The 13,975-nt window shown below is 40.5% G+C and overlaps 1 protein-coding gene across 1 annotated transcript in view; it reads right to left on the bottom strand.

Annotated features, from left to right (window-relative positions):
* Nucleotides 1-13,735, bottom strand: part of ATP6V1C1 (ATPase H+ transporting V1 subunit C1) — a 41,929-nt gene extending 28,194 nt beyond the window's left edge. The window contains exon 1 of the mRNA XM_032415661.1: nucleotides 13,536-13,735. The gene's annotated coding sequence lies outside the window, so the exon portion shown is untranslated. The remainder of the gene's footprint in view (nucleotides 1-13,535) is intronic.
* Nucleotides 13,736-13,975: the final 240 nt, after the last annotated feature.

Here is a 13,975-nt window from a genome sequence, read left to right as displayed (position 1 = left end):
GACAACCCACAGAATCAGGAGAAATAAGAAATCACTGTTTTAAGCCCCTAAAGTTTGGGGTGGTTTGTTATATATCATGAGATAACTGACAAAAACCATCATCAACTTTGCTGGGTACTGACAAACTGTTCTCCAAAGCAGTTACCAACTGAAGTTCCCACACAATGGTATAGATTGTTCATAAATATGTATTTACAGAAAATACAGAAAGGAGCAAGGTGCTTCAGCTATGTATTTAAGATTTATTTTAAAAAATATCTGGGGCAGGGGCACCTGGGTGGCTCAGTCGTTAAGCGTCTGCCTTCGGCTCAGGTCATGATCCCAGGGTGCTGGGATCGAGCCCCGCATCGGGCTCCCTGCTCAGCGGGGAGCCTGCTTCTCCCTCTCCCACTCCCCCTGCTTCTCCCTCTCCCACTCCCCCTGCTTGTGTTCCCTCTCTCACTGTCTCTCTCTGTGTCAAATAAATAAATAAAATCTTAAAAAAAAAAAAATATCTGGGGCAAATATGGCAAAATGTTAATACCTGTTAAATCTGGGTAGTGGATACATGGATATCTGTCAATCTGAAATATTTGAGCTTTTCTGTATACTTGAATTATTTTAAAATTATTTTAACTGTTACAAGAATATAATTACTTTATGATAAAATAAAACAGAATACTTAGCAAATTTATAAAAATTATAATTTTAATGAACTTTCAAATGGAATATCCAGAGAATAAAGTAGCCTTGTTACTACGTTAATCCTCCGAACACAACTTTTCTGTTTTAATACTAGTAAAGATGCTTTCAAATCTGTTTATGTTATGACCAAGTATAATAATATATTGAACAGGAAACCTTTCTGATGTTTTGGAATTTTTAAAAAATATTTTAGGGTCGACATATTCAGCAACTCTAATCACATAAGGTTGTAAAGGTAAGAGCTTGGACTACACCTATATTAACTACAGGATCCATCTCAGTAAGTTGCTTTTTAAATTAAACTGCTGATGAAATGTGGTTCTATCTCCTGCTTTCCTGTCATTGCCTAATCCTGTTCTCTCCTGTACCTGGGTCACCTCACCTAAGCTGCTCCAACCCTGCTATCTTTTCACTTGCCTTTGGCCACTTCAGCTTTGGCTTTTCCCTATCTCTGGTCTCCTCCATCTAATATTCTTACATTTACCAAATCTAGCTTTTTTTTTTAACCCAAACACCAATTACAGGACTACCTTGAACTTTAAAATTCTTGATTAATTAGAGAATCCAATAATATCTTTCAACCTCTTTTTTAATAACCCAGATCTTCTACGTGATGGTAGTTTTTGGAAATTTGAGGTTTTATTATTATTATTTATACAAATGGTTCTGTTAAAGTATATCTGACGACATTTTATACCTCCTCTCCCCTCAAAAGAGCAGGTGATTAAATCGATTAAGTTCTTCCTGAGATTTTAAAATTATTCAAAATGTACCTTCTTCAGAGACTGTAATAGTATGAGCTACTACAGTAGATGTCACTATCATGCCATTTAGAGTTCTAGAAAATCTTTTTCATCCAACAGGTTTCCAAAGTATTTCAAGAAATAAGAAAAAGGACCCCATTTCTTATCTATAAATACCTGCCCTACCCTATTTCACTGAGCTTTTATTAGGATCAAATGAAATAATGTCATAATAATTCTAAGCAAACGTAGAGTCTAGTAACGTCTAGGAAAGGGGTGCCAGGCTGGCTCAGTCAGGGGAACATGTGACTCTTTATCACAGGGTCCTGAGTTTGAGCCCCACGTTGGGTGCAGAGATTACTAAAAAAAAAAAATAAACTTAAAAAAAGGTCTAGGAAACTTACAGAAAGTACTCTAATTCCATCTTTCAACTGGAGACTTCCCTAGGGCCTGTTTGGTGATGGGGAGGAAGAGGTGTCCTCTATGTTTGGTACTGTGTTAGACACGTCTCCTATGCTATCTCATTTAATTCTCAAGACAGCCCTATGAATTAAGCAGTAATACTTGAAGAGGTTACTAATTTACCAAGGTTACATAAGTGGCAAATGGGGTTCAAATCTCACTGGGTTTGACTGTAAAGCTATGTTCTTTCTACTGTGTCATGCTAGAAGAAAATGTTCTGCACTCAGACCCACCTGAGCTCTCCTATTTGGAGAGATCCACTTGTAACCTTAAACCCTTTTGTCCGGTTTCCTTCCAGGCTCCGAGGAACCCGTAGGCCCAAGGAATTCTCTGCTAGATAAAGGGACCTGATCTGAGCTTCCCTTCCCTTTTTGTTTCATCCAGGATCATCACAATTTCTAAAACAGCAACACCCAACATCGCAAACTATCCTAGCTCCTAGAAGGAACAATGATATCTCCAAACAGAAAAGCAAAATAAATAAGAGATTCAAAAGACCTGGAGACAGAATTTAAATTAAATTTAAAAAGAGACCTTGATTTCAGAAAGAAAAAAAGCACAAACTTTGGAGTCCATAATAGTTAAAATCCTAACTAACTCTATCCTTTCACTAGTTTCCTCATCTGTGGAATACTACAAATCTCTTCACAGAGCTGTTGGAAGGAGTCAACAAAACGATGAATGTAAGAAATGCCCATGAGAACAGCCATCAGTAAATCTTTTGCAAAATCCCTTTTTCTCTGTTTCTGAACAATGTCCACTGTTATCCGGTGGACACAAGTCACATAAAAGATATTTCTCCTTGAGGGGCACCTGGCTGGTTCAGTTAGTAGAGATGTGACACTTGATCTTGGGGTCACTGAGTTCAAGCCCCACACTGAGTGTAGAGCTTACTTAATTAAAGAAAATTCTCCCTGAAATTTAAGAAACCAGTTCCCGATAAAATTTATCTTTGCAGATGAATACACATATGTACTTTTTGGGATCAGAAAATGAAATCCATATTGCTAAAAACATTTCTCCTTTTATCTCAGCTGCATGGAAACAGAGTCAAAATTGGGTGTCCACTGGTTATCTTCTCATTAAGAACCTAGACACTTCCACCTCCTCTGAATGCTTCAAATGACTTCTGTTTTTATTCCTAATCATTTCCCTTTATTTCATCTTAAATATTGGAATTCAGGCATAAATACAGACAAATCATCTGTTAAACAAAAGAGAAAATTAAAAGGCACTCCAATCAAATGTTGGAGTTCCTCAAGACTCAGATCTAGGTCTAAGTCCCTCTGCTATATGTGGGTATAAATGTGTGTATACGGGGCACCTGGGTGGCTCAGTCAGTTAAGCGTCTGACTCTTCATTTCAGCTCAGGTCATGATCTCAGGGTCGTGGGATCAAGCCCTGCAACCAGCTCCATGCTCAGCCAGGAATCTGCTTCTCTTTCTCTGCCCCAACTCCCACTTGAGCACTCTCTAAAATAGTTTTTTTTTAATCTTTAAAAATTTTTTTTTAAAAAATGTGTGTATAGTTTTTCTCTTGAAGATGTTATCTATACTCAAGGAAATTCCAGGCTAGATGCTAAACACTCTCCCAAATTTTTATCTCCAGCCCAGGCCCCTCCGCTGCATCTAGAGCTGTACCCAACAAGCCTCCTCAACTAACTAGAAGATGTCTCCACTTGGATGTCTCAAAAGCACCTAAAACCCAACATTTCTAGTCAAACTCATAATCTCTTCCCCAAAACCTTGTCCTACTCCAGTGTTCCCTGAGTTAGTACAGGTGTACCCCTGCAACATTAGACAATCAGAATGTCAAATGTCATCGAGATAACGGCCAATACTTATTAGGCACTTCCTATTTACTAGCACCAGTCAAAACACTCCATACATATTAACTCAGTTAGTATGTTTAAAACAACCTTATCAAATAGGTAGTAGTTACAAATGAAGAAACAAGGCACAGAAAGTGCCTCATCTATTAGGAGATATATAACATGTATCATATATCATGATTTGCTAAGATGATACCATATATCATTATATGCTAAGAATGAAATGTATTATATGCTTTCATAGCACCTTCTTTTCAGTATTTCCCTGAGGGACACTTTTTATTAATGTCTTTTTTCCAAATAAACTTCCCCTTGGAGTAGATGGAAACCATGACAGTTTTTGCTCACAACTCAGTATCCTCAGTACCTGGCACAGAGGCCAGTATGTAGAACCTCAAAAAGTATCTGATGAATATTTTTTTTTAAGATTTTATTTATTTGAGAGAGCACATGCGTTCATGAGTGGGGGGAGGGGCAGAGGGAGAGGGAGAAGCAGACTCCCCGCTGAGCAGGGAGCCCTACAAAGGGCTCAATCTCAGGACCCTGAGACCATGACCTGAGCCAAAGTCAGATGCTTAAATAACTGAATACTCTTGAATGAATAAATAACTGTGAGGATTAAATGAGATAATACAAAGTACCTGGTTTATAACTGGTTACCTCCCTTCACTTCCCCTGTATTTTTTAAAATCAACTTTATTGAAATATAGACAATAAAATGCACTCATTATAAAAGTACTGTTTAATGAGTTGACAAACGTATACACCTGGGGAACCACCACCACAACCAAGATTAAAAACATTTCTGTCATCCCAAAGCCTTCCCTCACACCCAATCCCAGTCAATTCCTACTGCACTGCCAGCCCTGGACAGATGCTGATCTGCTGTCACACTATAAATTAGTTTTGCCTGATCTAGAAGTCCACTGTAAATGGAAAATACATTATATATTCTTTGTATTGGGCTCCTTTTGCTCAGCAGATCTTTGATATTTATCCATGTTGTGGGTATCAGAAGTACACTGTTTTATGCTTACTATTCATTACAAGAATGTACTACAGTTGGCTTATTTATTTGTCTGTTGATGGACATTTAGACTGTTTCTGGTTTGGGGCCATGGACAACAAAGGTGCTATGAACATTCCACTACACAGCTTTCTGTGAAAATATATTTTCATTTCTCTTGGGAAGTGGAATTTCTGAGTCGAATAATTAGCATATACTTAACTTCATAAGAAGCTGCCAAACTGTTTTCCAAAGTAGATACATTAACTAGGTATGCAAGTTCCAGTTGTTATACTGCTCACCAACACTTAGTGCTGTGAAGTGTTCAATTCTGCTAATTTACCAATTTTTTCTTTTATAACTAATATGCTGTGGCATAAGAAAAATTTGCCTACTCCACAGCTTGGACTTCACTGAGCTTCTTCAATCTCTGTTTAGTTTTCATCAAATCTGAAAAAATTTCATCCATTATCTTTTTCAATTTTTTTTCTGCTCCCCTTTCCCTTCTTTTGAGACAAAAATCACATGTTGAACCACCCAACATTGTCCCACAGGTCAAAAAGCTTCTATCCATTTTTTTCAGTTGTTTTTCTACGCTTCAGTTTGGGTACACTCTTGCTCTATATTTTAGATTGCTGAATTTTTCTTTAGAGTATTCTGCTATTCATCTCATAAAGTGAATTTTTCACCTTAGATGTATTTTTCAGCTTTTTAAGTTCCATTTTTTTAAAAGTAGGCTTCAAAGCAAAGCTTGACTGTAGTTATGCTGTGAGCACAACAATGAAAATGTATTGCTTTGGTAATAAGGGGAGAAATGTTCACTTTTGTTTAAAAAAAAAAAAACAAAAACAGGGGCGCCTGGGTGGCTCAGTCGTTGGGCGTCTGCCTTCGGCTCAGGTCATGATCCTGGGGTCCTGGAATCGAGTCGGGCTCCCTGCTCAGCAGGAAGCCTGCTTCTCCCTCTCCCACTCCCCCAGCTTGTGTTCTCTCTTGCTGTGTCTCCCTCTGTCAAATAAATAAATAAAATCTTTAAAAAAAAAAAAATTAAAATTAAAAAAAAAAAACAGCGCCTGAATAAACGTCCCATACATTCATACACGTATAATTAATTTGGAAATGTATGACATGGTAACATGATTGATAAAATATAAATTCATTTTAAAGCATTAAGAAGATGTCACTTGCCATTATTAATATCCCCAGTATTGCTAGTTCTATATTACAGAAATGATTTCTGTTCTGTGGCACTTAGAAACCCTATATATCAACCCACTTTTTGCATGTTTTCTATGGCAGGTTATAAACTTAAAAAGTGAAAAGCAATATGAAATACGAAATCAAGTACAGAACAAAACAAAATCTGAGTAAACTCTTGCTGGGCTCAAGAAATGCAAATTTTTATTTAATTTATCAAGGACAGAATACAGAGGATTTTAAATGCCCTATATAAATATAGTGGTGGCTTTGTGACCACAATGTAGAGTCCTGATTCATTCCCAAAATATCCCCTTGAAAAATTTTTCCAGGTCTAAAAATATTGGTGAGAGAAGGCTGTAAAACTCACAAAAATGTATCTCTTAGTTTGCTTCTTTCTTGGAAATAAAACTCAAATCTGCCAGTCTTCACTGTCATCACCACTAGTGTCCTCGTCTGAGTTTTTCTGCCTTACCTTCATAATCTTCCTGAACTCTTATCAATCTTGACCTCAGGCCTGCCTGCCTTTAGTTCTCTTCCTACTTGCCTCTGCTCAGACAGTCCATTTTGCACAAAACTTCTATTCCTGTCTTAACCAACTCAAACTTTCCTTAACAAAAAGGTTTTCCCAACTAAGCCTAACCATGCACTAAATCCATTATTATAATCCCAAACCAGTATGTTCCCATCAGTATGTTCTCCTTCAACCCGTTTAAACCCATGTAATTAACTGCGTTAAAGCAGACATCTATTTGGTGTTTTGTTACGTATCTCTTGCTTGACTATAACTGTTTTCAATTTACGGTCATATCATTCATGTCACCAAATGTTGTAGGTGCTTAAGTTTTCAGAACTGTGGTAGGATCTAAGAAGCAAAACAAATAAAATGCACTCCCTATCTTTTTTTTTTTTTTTAAGATTTTTTATTTATTTATTTGACAGAGACAGTGAGAGAGGGAACACAAGCCGGGGGAGTGGGAAAGGGAGAAGCAGGCTTCCCGCTGAGCAGGGAGCCCGATGTGGGGCTCGATCCCAGGACCCTGGGACCATGACCTGAGCCAAAGGCAGACGCTTAACGACTGAGCCACCCAGGCGCCCCTGCACTCCCTATCTTGAAGGAGCTTACAAACACGTGCACACAGGTCTGTGTAAGTAAGTAGGTCTCTGTGTGCTGATAGGGGTGGGAGGAAAACTTAATGCAGATGACAACACAAAAAAGAAAAATCGAGGCAGAATACATTGGAGGGGCTCCTGGGTAGTTTAGTCGATGAAATGTCTGACTCTCAATTTCAGCTCAGGTCATGATCTCAGGGGTGGTAGATGAAGCCCCAAGTCAGGCTCTGTGCTCAGGGCAAAACCTGCTTGCGATTCTCTCCCTCTCTCTCTCCCCCTGCCCCGCCCCCCTGCTTGTGCATGTGTGCATGCACATGCACTCTTTCTCTAATCTTAAAAAAAAAAAAAGACTACATTGGAGCATAAGAGAAACACTGGTCCAATTTTTAAAATATTATTTTGTCTGACTGCAATAAGTATGCTGCTTGAGAAAAAAAAACAAACAGTAACAATTATTTTTCAAAAAGGGAGAAAGGAAAGGAGAGAAAGGAAAACCTGGGTACAAAGCTCTGTTTATTTACTGTGTCAACCCACTACTGGGAATTTGAAGGCTGTAGATTATTTTCCTACCACAACTGACTTGAATATAAAAAACAGTAAAGCAATAACCATCACAACAACATAAAAGGTTAGGATAATAAGCTCAAAGAGAGACCTGCTGGCATCTCTTCTTGAAAGTGTGAGCCCTTGGGCGCCTGGGTGGCTCAGTCGTTAAGCGTCTGCCTTCGGCTCAGGTCATGATCCCAGGGTCCTGGGATCGAGCCCCGCATCGGGCTCCCTGCTCAGTGGGAAGCCAGCTTCTCCCTCTCCCACTCCCCCTGCTCGTGTTCCTGCTCTCGCTATCTCTCTATCAAATAAACAAATAAAATCTTTAAAAATTTTTTTCACAATAAATTAAGACTGAAGGTGGTTTACATGCAAAACAACCTCCTTTTCAGTACTTGAAAATACCAAGTTTACTAAAGTGGCCTATTTCAACAAGCGCAAGAAACACCTCAGATGTTAGTGAAATATCAATCACACAGCCTTCCAACTGCGATATATCAACTTTTAAGAGAATTCATCAATGCAAAAGATTGACCACAATCCATTCATTTTAAAAAGTTGCCACATCCTACCCCAGAAATTGTTAACACCATACAAATAAAAAGCAAGAACAACTATTTCCTCTTTGAATGTTAAAATTCTACCCTTCAAAACAGAAGCATCTTAATTGAGATTGTGGGAAGGGGTTACTGGTAATAAAACTTGTTTAAAAGTTTCCAATAACTAAAAGGGGAATTTTACCTTTCAAGGAGTAGTTTCATGATTCATACAGAATGAAATTTTGAAACTGTCAGAACATACACCTTCTTTAAATAAACCTTGATTTTTGCTTTTTGTTTTCAACTGACATATTTAAAATTGCTCTATAATCCCATTACAGATTACCTGAATTTCATGCCATAAATACATTTAAAGATGGAAGACAATTTTATCTTTAATAGACATATTTTATAAACTACCATCTTTTTTTAAAAAAGATTTGAGAGAAAGGAGAGCACATGCGCACATGAGCGAGGGAGTGGGGGGTGGGCAGAGAGAAAGAATCTCAGGCAGACTCCCCGCTGAGCAGAGAGTCCAATGCAGGACTCAATCCCAAAACCTACGAGATCACGACCTGAGCCGAAATCAAGAGTTGGATGCTTAACTGACTGAGCCACCTAGGCGCCCCTAAACTACTATCTTTTTATTTCACAGTTGGCTAAAAATAAATTTGTAAAAGCCAAGCCTTAACTTTTACATAGATATCAGTCATAAAAACTGAAATGTGGGGGGGTGGGGGGGTGGAGGTGGATGGTGTTAGGGTGTGTTAGGGAAAATATCTTGTAATTTCTAGTAAAGCTAGATGAAGACAGGAGGGCATTGGACACCTATTACTGAAAGTAATCATCAGGACCTTCTGAGCTCCCAGAGACTTCCTCTCTGCCACAGGCAACTCAGCAATGACCCAAGGAACAAACAATTCTTTCCATGCCAGGGGAATCCCTGAATCTGCACTCATGGCTCCCAAAGTGTTACTTCCCTTTTACTTTGGGCTGGTATTTTGTAACAGTAATTGGACCACAATACCACATTCCACCAGAAGATGCTTATATCTCTAACACAATGTAGCCTGAAATTCATCAAGTTACAGACTTAAAACAAGTTAGTTTTTCCCAGTTCATCACTCCAGTAAGCTTGAGATTCTGTTTATTGATAGTGACAACCACTTACTGAATATGCACTATGTGATAAGCACTTCAGTATGCTACGCAATTTTGTGTTTAACTTCTTCAAAGATGTTATTACCACTCCCACTTGTAGATCAAAGAACAGTTAATGAAATTATCTGCCCAAGATCACACAGCTAGTGACTATACACATTTTACATGCTAGTTTATTAAAATACTACTCTTAACTTCTATATCCCCAACAACTAACAGTGCCTGTCACTTAACAAGCACTCAAATATCTGTCCAACAAATAAATGGTAGCACCACATGCAAGTGTTTTGTAACCAAATGGTATCTCTCTCCCCCAGGAGGAGTTTGGAAATGTATGAGAACATTTTAGATCGTCCCAACGTGGAGGCTACTAACTGCATTTAGTGGATGGGGACCAAACAACAGACCGTCCTGTCCAAAATGCCAGTAACACCCATACAGAAACATTAAGCGATAACCTGGTTCATAACGAAAACCCTTCATGGTAAAGTTAATCCAACTGTTAATCAGTTTAGTTTATAAATAACTTCCTATTCGCTGGTAGTTTGCTTAAAAATACACTAGTTTCTTTTTATAAAACACCATTTTTGCACTTACCTGGCATTTCATTTTCAAATATACACACAACTCATTTTAGATAAAAAGCTAATGCTCTTTTATCCTCTGATGTAACCAAAGCACCTCTCCTCTACTGCTCACCTGGCTCCTTTTTGAACTCAATAAATGTATAGCAGATTTACACAGTGATATAACATTAGAAGTAGATTTACCACTAGAAAATAACTTTGCTTCATTATCAAGAATATAGTTTGAAATTTCTGGTTCCAAGGGTCACTCGTGTCAATAAGAAATTTTAGAATGCCCTGGGTCATTGCCTGAGCTATCTTTCCAAGGGCACTATAGTAATGGCTTCTACTATGTCTTTTTTTTTTTTTTTTTAAGATTTTATTTATTTATTTGACAAAGAGAGAGGGAACACAAGCAGGGGGAGTGGGAGAGGGAGAAACAGGCTTCCCGCGGAGCAGGGAGCCCGATGCTGGGCTCGATCCCAGGACCCCGGGATCACGACCAGAGCCGAAGGCAGACGCCTAACAACTAAGCCACCCAGGCGCCCCAGGCTTCTACTATGTCTTTAAAATGTCAATGAAATGGGAATCTAACATGAATTAGTTTACAATGAAAATAGCATATAATTTCACATCAAAGGGTGAAAAAGATTGACTTCTGCAGACATATCAAAATATGTACAAGAACAAAATTTAACTAGGAGATACTTGTAGCTATCCTTAAACAAGTTCAATAGGAAGACTGCTTCGGAACCGGTGGACTCCAAGGAGATCCTTCTGCAAAGGTTTATTCTGGCATTCCAGTTTTGCTCTTTGGCCAATGGAATTATTTCATGAGTTATGGAAATAATCACAGAATAAAATTTTTGAAGCTAAATTTTCTTTTTAGGTTGTAAAAGCCAATGTAAATGAGGTTCCTAATACTGATATACCAAAAATTAAAAACAAGTATCTCCTGCCCACTTCTAAAAGCAGAATTACATTAACTACCTAGCTCTCAGCATTTACTTCAGTCAGATCCCGAGTACTGTTTCCTTAGATTTTATCTAGTCCCTGCAAGATACACCAAAAGAGAAGAAGATCCAGGAGTTCTGAGACACAACCCCAAGGCTCGGTCTTCAGCACAACTTGAGACTTGCTTGTTGCCAAAGAACCGTGATTGACAACCTGAGCACTGTGCCCTCCACTTTGTTGCTTATTATCTCCTCCAGAACTGTAAATTGACTAGCTTTACCCAAGCTTACAGAAAAGCAGTTTTTAAAGCACTGACCACCACTGCCAAATCCCTTGAAGGTGTCCTACTAGAAAAAGTACACCAAGAGTGCTAACATGCTGAATCAAAGATTACAACATACTTCAGCCAACTCATCCTCTCTAGATGTGATTATGGGTAAGTATTATGTAGGTAATCAGCAGGAACAGGACACCAGCAGTCAGCACACTGTGAAAGTTCTGCCAGACTGAGACAAACCTGTTTCTAGTTCCAAGGTTCTAGATAGGTTCCCATCTATAAAATGAAATGCATTTTCATCTACTCTCTCTCAAAGACCTGTGAGAACAAAATAAACATGAAAGTTAATTGAGTCTACCCTGTTACTACTATTCAATAAAAGGTATTCTGGAGGAGTAACATTACCAAAGGATAAGTCTGGAAGGCCAAAACAGATTTTTGCAAAGGAATCTCCAGTCAACCCCCAAATGATCCAGCCTCCCCTGTCCTCAGGACTGCTTAGGGGGTAGTTATAACTACCCTCAGTGAAGGGTCAAAATAGAATCTAATCATTCTTCTCCTTCCCCAACTCCTTAGCTCCTCTGAAAGTGAATACGGTTAAACCTTCTCCTTAATTCCTTAGTGGAGAGAGAAGGTATCCTGCCTTCAAGTCCTTCAGTGGCTCTCCATTTCCTACAGGAGGAAACTATTAAATTGCTTTGCCATCTCTTGGCAGGAATTACAACAATGACCTCCTGAAGTGGTTTCCCCTCATTCAGTTTTGCACCCTCCACATTCTCAACAAAATTTTATTTTTAAAAACCACGTCTAACTCAACTCTACTGCCTATCATCTTCACTGGCTTCCCTTTGCTTTTAGGATAAAAGCCCTGCTGGGCCTGATCCCAGCTTTCCCCTGCCTGCCTCTCTCACATAGTTCTCTGCAGATTCAACCCTGCTAGTCCTCCTACAATGTCTCAAAAGCTTTATTCCTCTTCACATCTCAGGGCACTGACATACGCTGTTCCTTCTGTCTGGAATGTTTTTACTCACACCTTCACATCCTTTTTAGCCGCTTTTCAGATACCAGTTTGGAAGTCATATGCTCCAAAAGCCTCCTTTGAACTTTCTATAAAGACCATGTCCTTTACAAACTCTCTCACACCACTGTTATTCCTTCCAAGCACATTTCACACGTGCATAATTATTTATTAAGACCCATCTCTCCTCCACTCCACTGGAAGCTCTAGGAGAGTGATCCTGTTTTCTAAACCTTCACACCAGCATAGCACTTGGTATATAACTCAATATATATCAGTTGAATGAATGAGTAAATATCATTCAAAGTCTTCATTATCTGATCCCAACTTTATTTTTCACTTTTCTGGAATCCAAATACACCATAAACCTGGGCTTCTGACTCCCCTAGGAGTACTCTTTCTTTTCATCTTCAGGCCTTCAAATCCTGTGCCTTTCCCTGCCGAGAAAGTTCTCTTTTCTCTCCACCTGTTCAAATCCTACTGGCTTGCAAAGACCCAACCCCCGTTATCTTTCCTCCAGGATATTTCCCGATAGTGTCAGTTCATACCTCTGTCCCTGCTCCACAATTCCAAAGCACTTAGCAATTTTTTTGATAATTACATATAACCTCATAGTACTTCAATGTGTCATGTGTGTGTGACTTATCTCCCCAACACTGGTGCGAACTCCTAAGGCTGGACTGTTTACACCCCCACTCCTGCACTCCCAGAGCAGTGCTAAGTACTGAGCTCTCACTGAAATACTTAATTTTTCCCTAACATACCAGATTTTTCCTCTGAAAAGAGTATCAGCTTCTCTTTACTCGTTTTCTCAAGTGATTCAATTTGCCGTATGTGACTCTCCCCTCAAGTTCCTTTTCGGGGATTTCTTGCCTACCCTTCCCCCATTCTAATAAAAAATGGTTTGAGTTCTCTGGATTCTTGTTCTTTCCCCTGCCTACAAAGACCCTGCATCCTCTGTGAGAGTACCCTGCATGTAGTGAGGGGCTCCTAGACCCTTTAAACTGCCATCCCCGCCCTACTCACAAGCGCGTAAGCCCAGTGAAGGCTCCTGAGCTCGCTGTGACCTCACACACACCACCCCAGATCCTCATCTGGGCCACTCTATCACATTTCATCCCTCTAAATCAAGGGGCGTGGATTCGCTCCCCGCCCCCCTTGCAAGGAGAAATGTCCCAGACCCGCAGTGTTTCTCCTTCCTGTCTCGGCTATTCAGTACCCCCTAGGGCCATTTCTTTTTCCCTTCTTCCTCTTCCTTAGAAACAACCCACGCCCAAGGTTTCAACGAACCGACGCAGAGAAACCAAACACAACCACCCAGCCAGCTCCAACGCCACAGCCTCGGCCCCTGCGCCCACCCCCATCCCTCCCAGACGGCGACCGCACCGCAAGGTTCGGCCTGGCCAGGACTCCCCATCCGGGGTAACCATCGCTCACTGACCCAGGAAGGTGTCAAACGACGAAGTGGCTGCACTAACAGGTACGGAGGCGGACAGCCTTGCAGACGTTAACGGCTCAGCGCTCCATCCCTCCCGGACCTAAGCTCCGGCCTCACGGCTTTCTCGACCCCAGCGCCTACGGAGCAAGTCACGTGCCAGCCGGAGCAGTCAGCTGACTTCGCTTACGCGCGCGCCACTGCGCAGCCGCAGCTGCCGTCGCAGCCGCGACCTCCGCGGAGGGGCGGGGCTGGCAGGCTCTCCGGGGCGCCCGGGAGACCCGGGAGGGCTGGCGGCCGCCGTTCCGTGGTGGGTGGGGTTTGCCGCCTCTCCCAGTGTCCTGGCGCCGTCTGGTCCGCCCCCTGTGAACGTCATCACCATCATCCCTAACGTTATCCCGCTTTTTCAGATTTCTGTGGGTCAGACTGTCTCCAGCCCCCTACAC

Source organism: Phoca vitulina, unplaced genomic scaffold (assembly GCF_004348235.1).
Source record: "Phoca vitulina isolate PV1807 unplaced genomic scaffold, GSC_HSeal_1.0 scaffold18, whole genome shotgun sequence".
Lineage (NCBI taxonomy): Eukaryota > Metazoa > Chordata > Mammalia > Carnivora > Phocidae > Phoca > Phoca vitulina.
The sequence above is the reverse complement of the archived record's forward strand: the minus strand, read 5'-3'. Positions and strand labels throughout refer to the sequence as shown.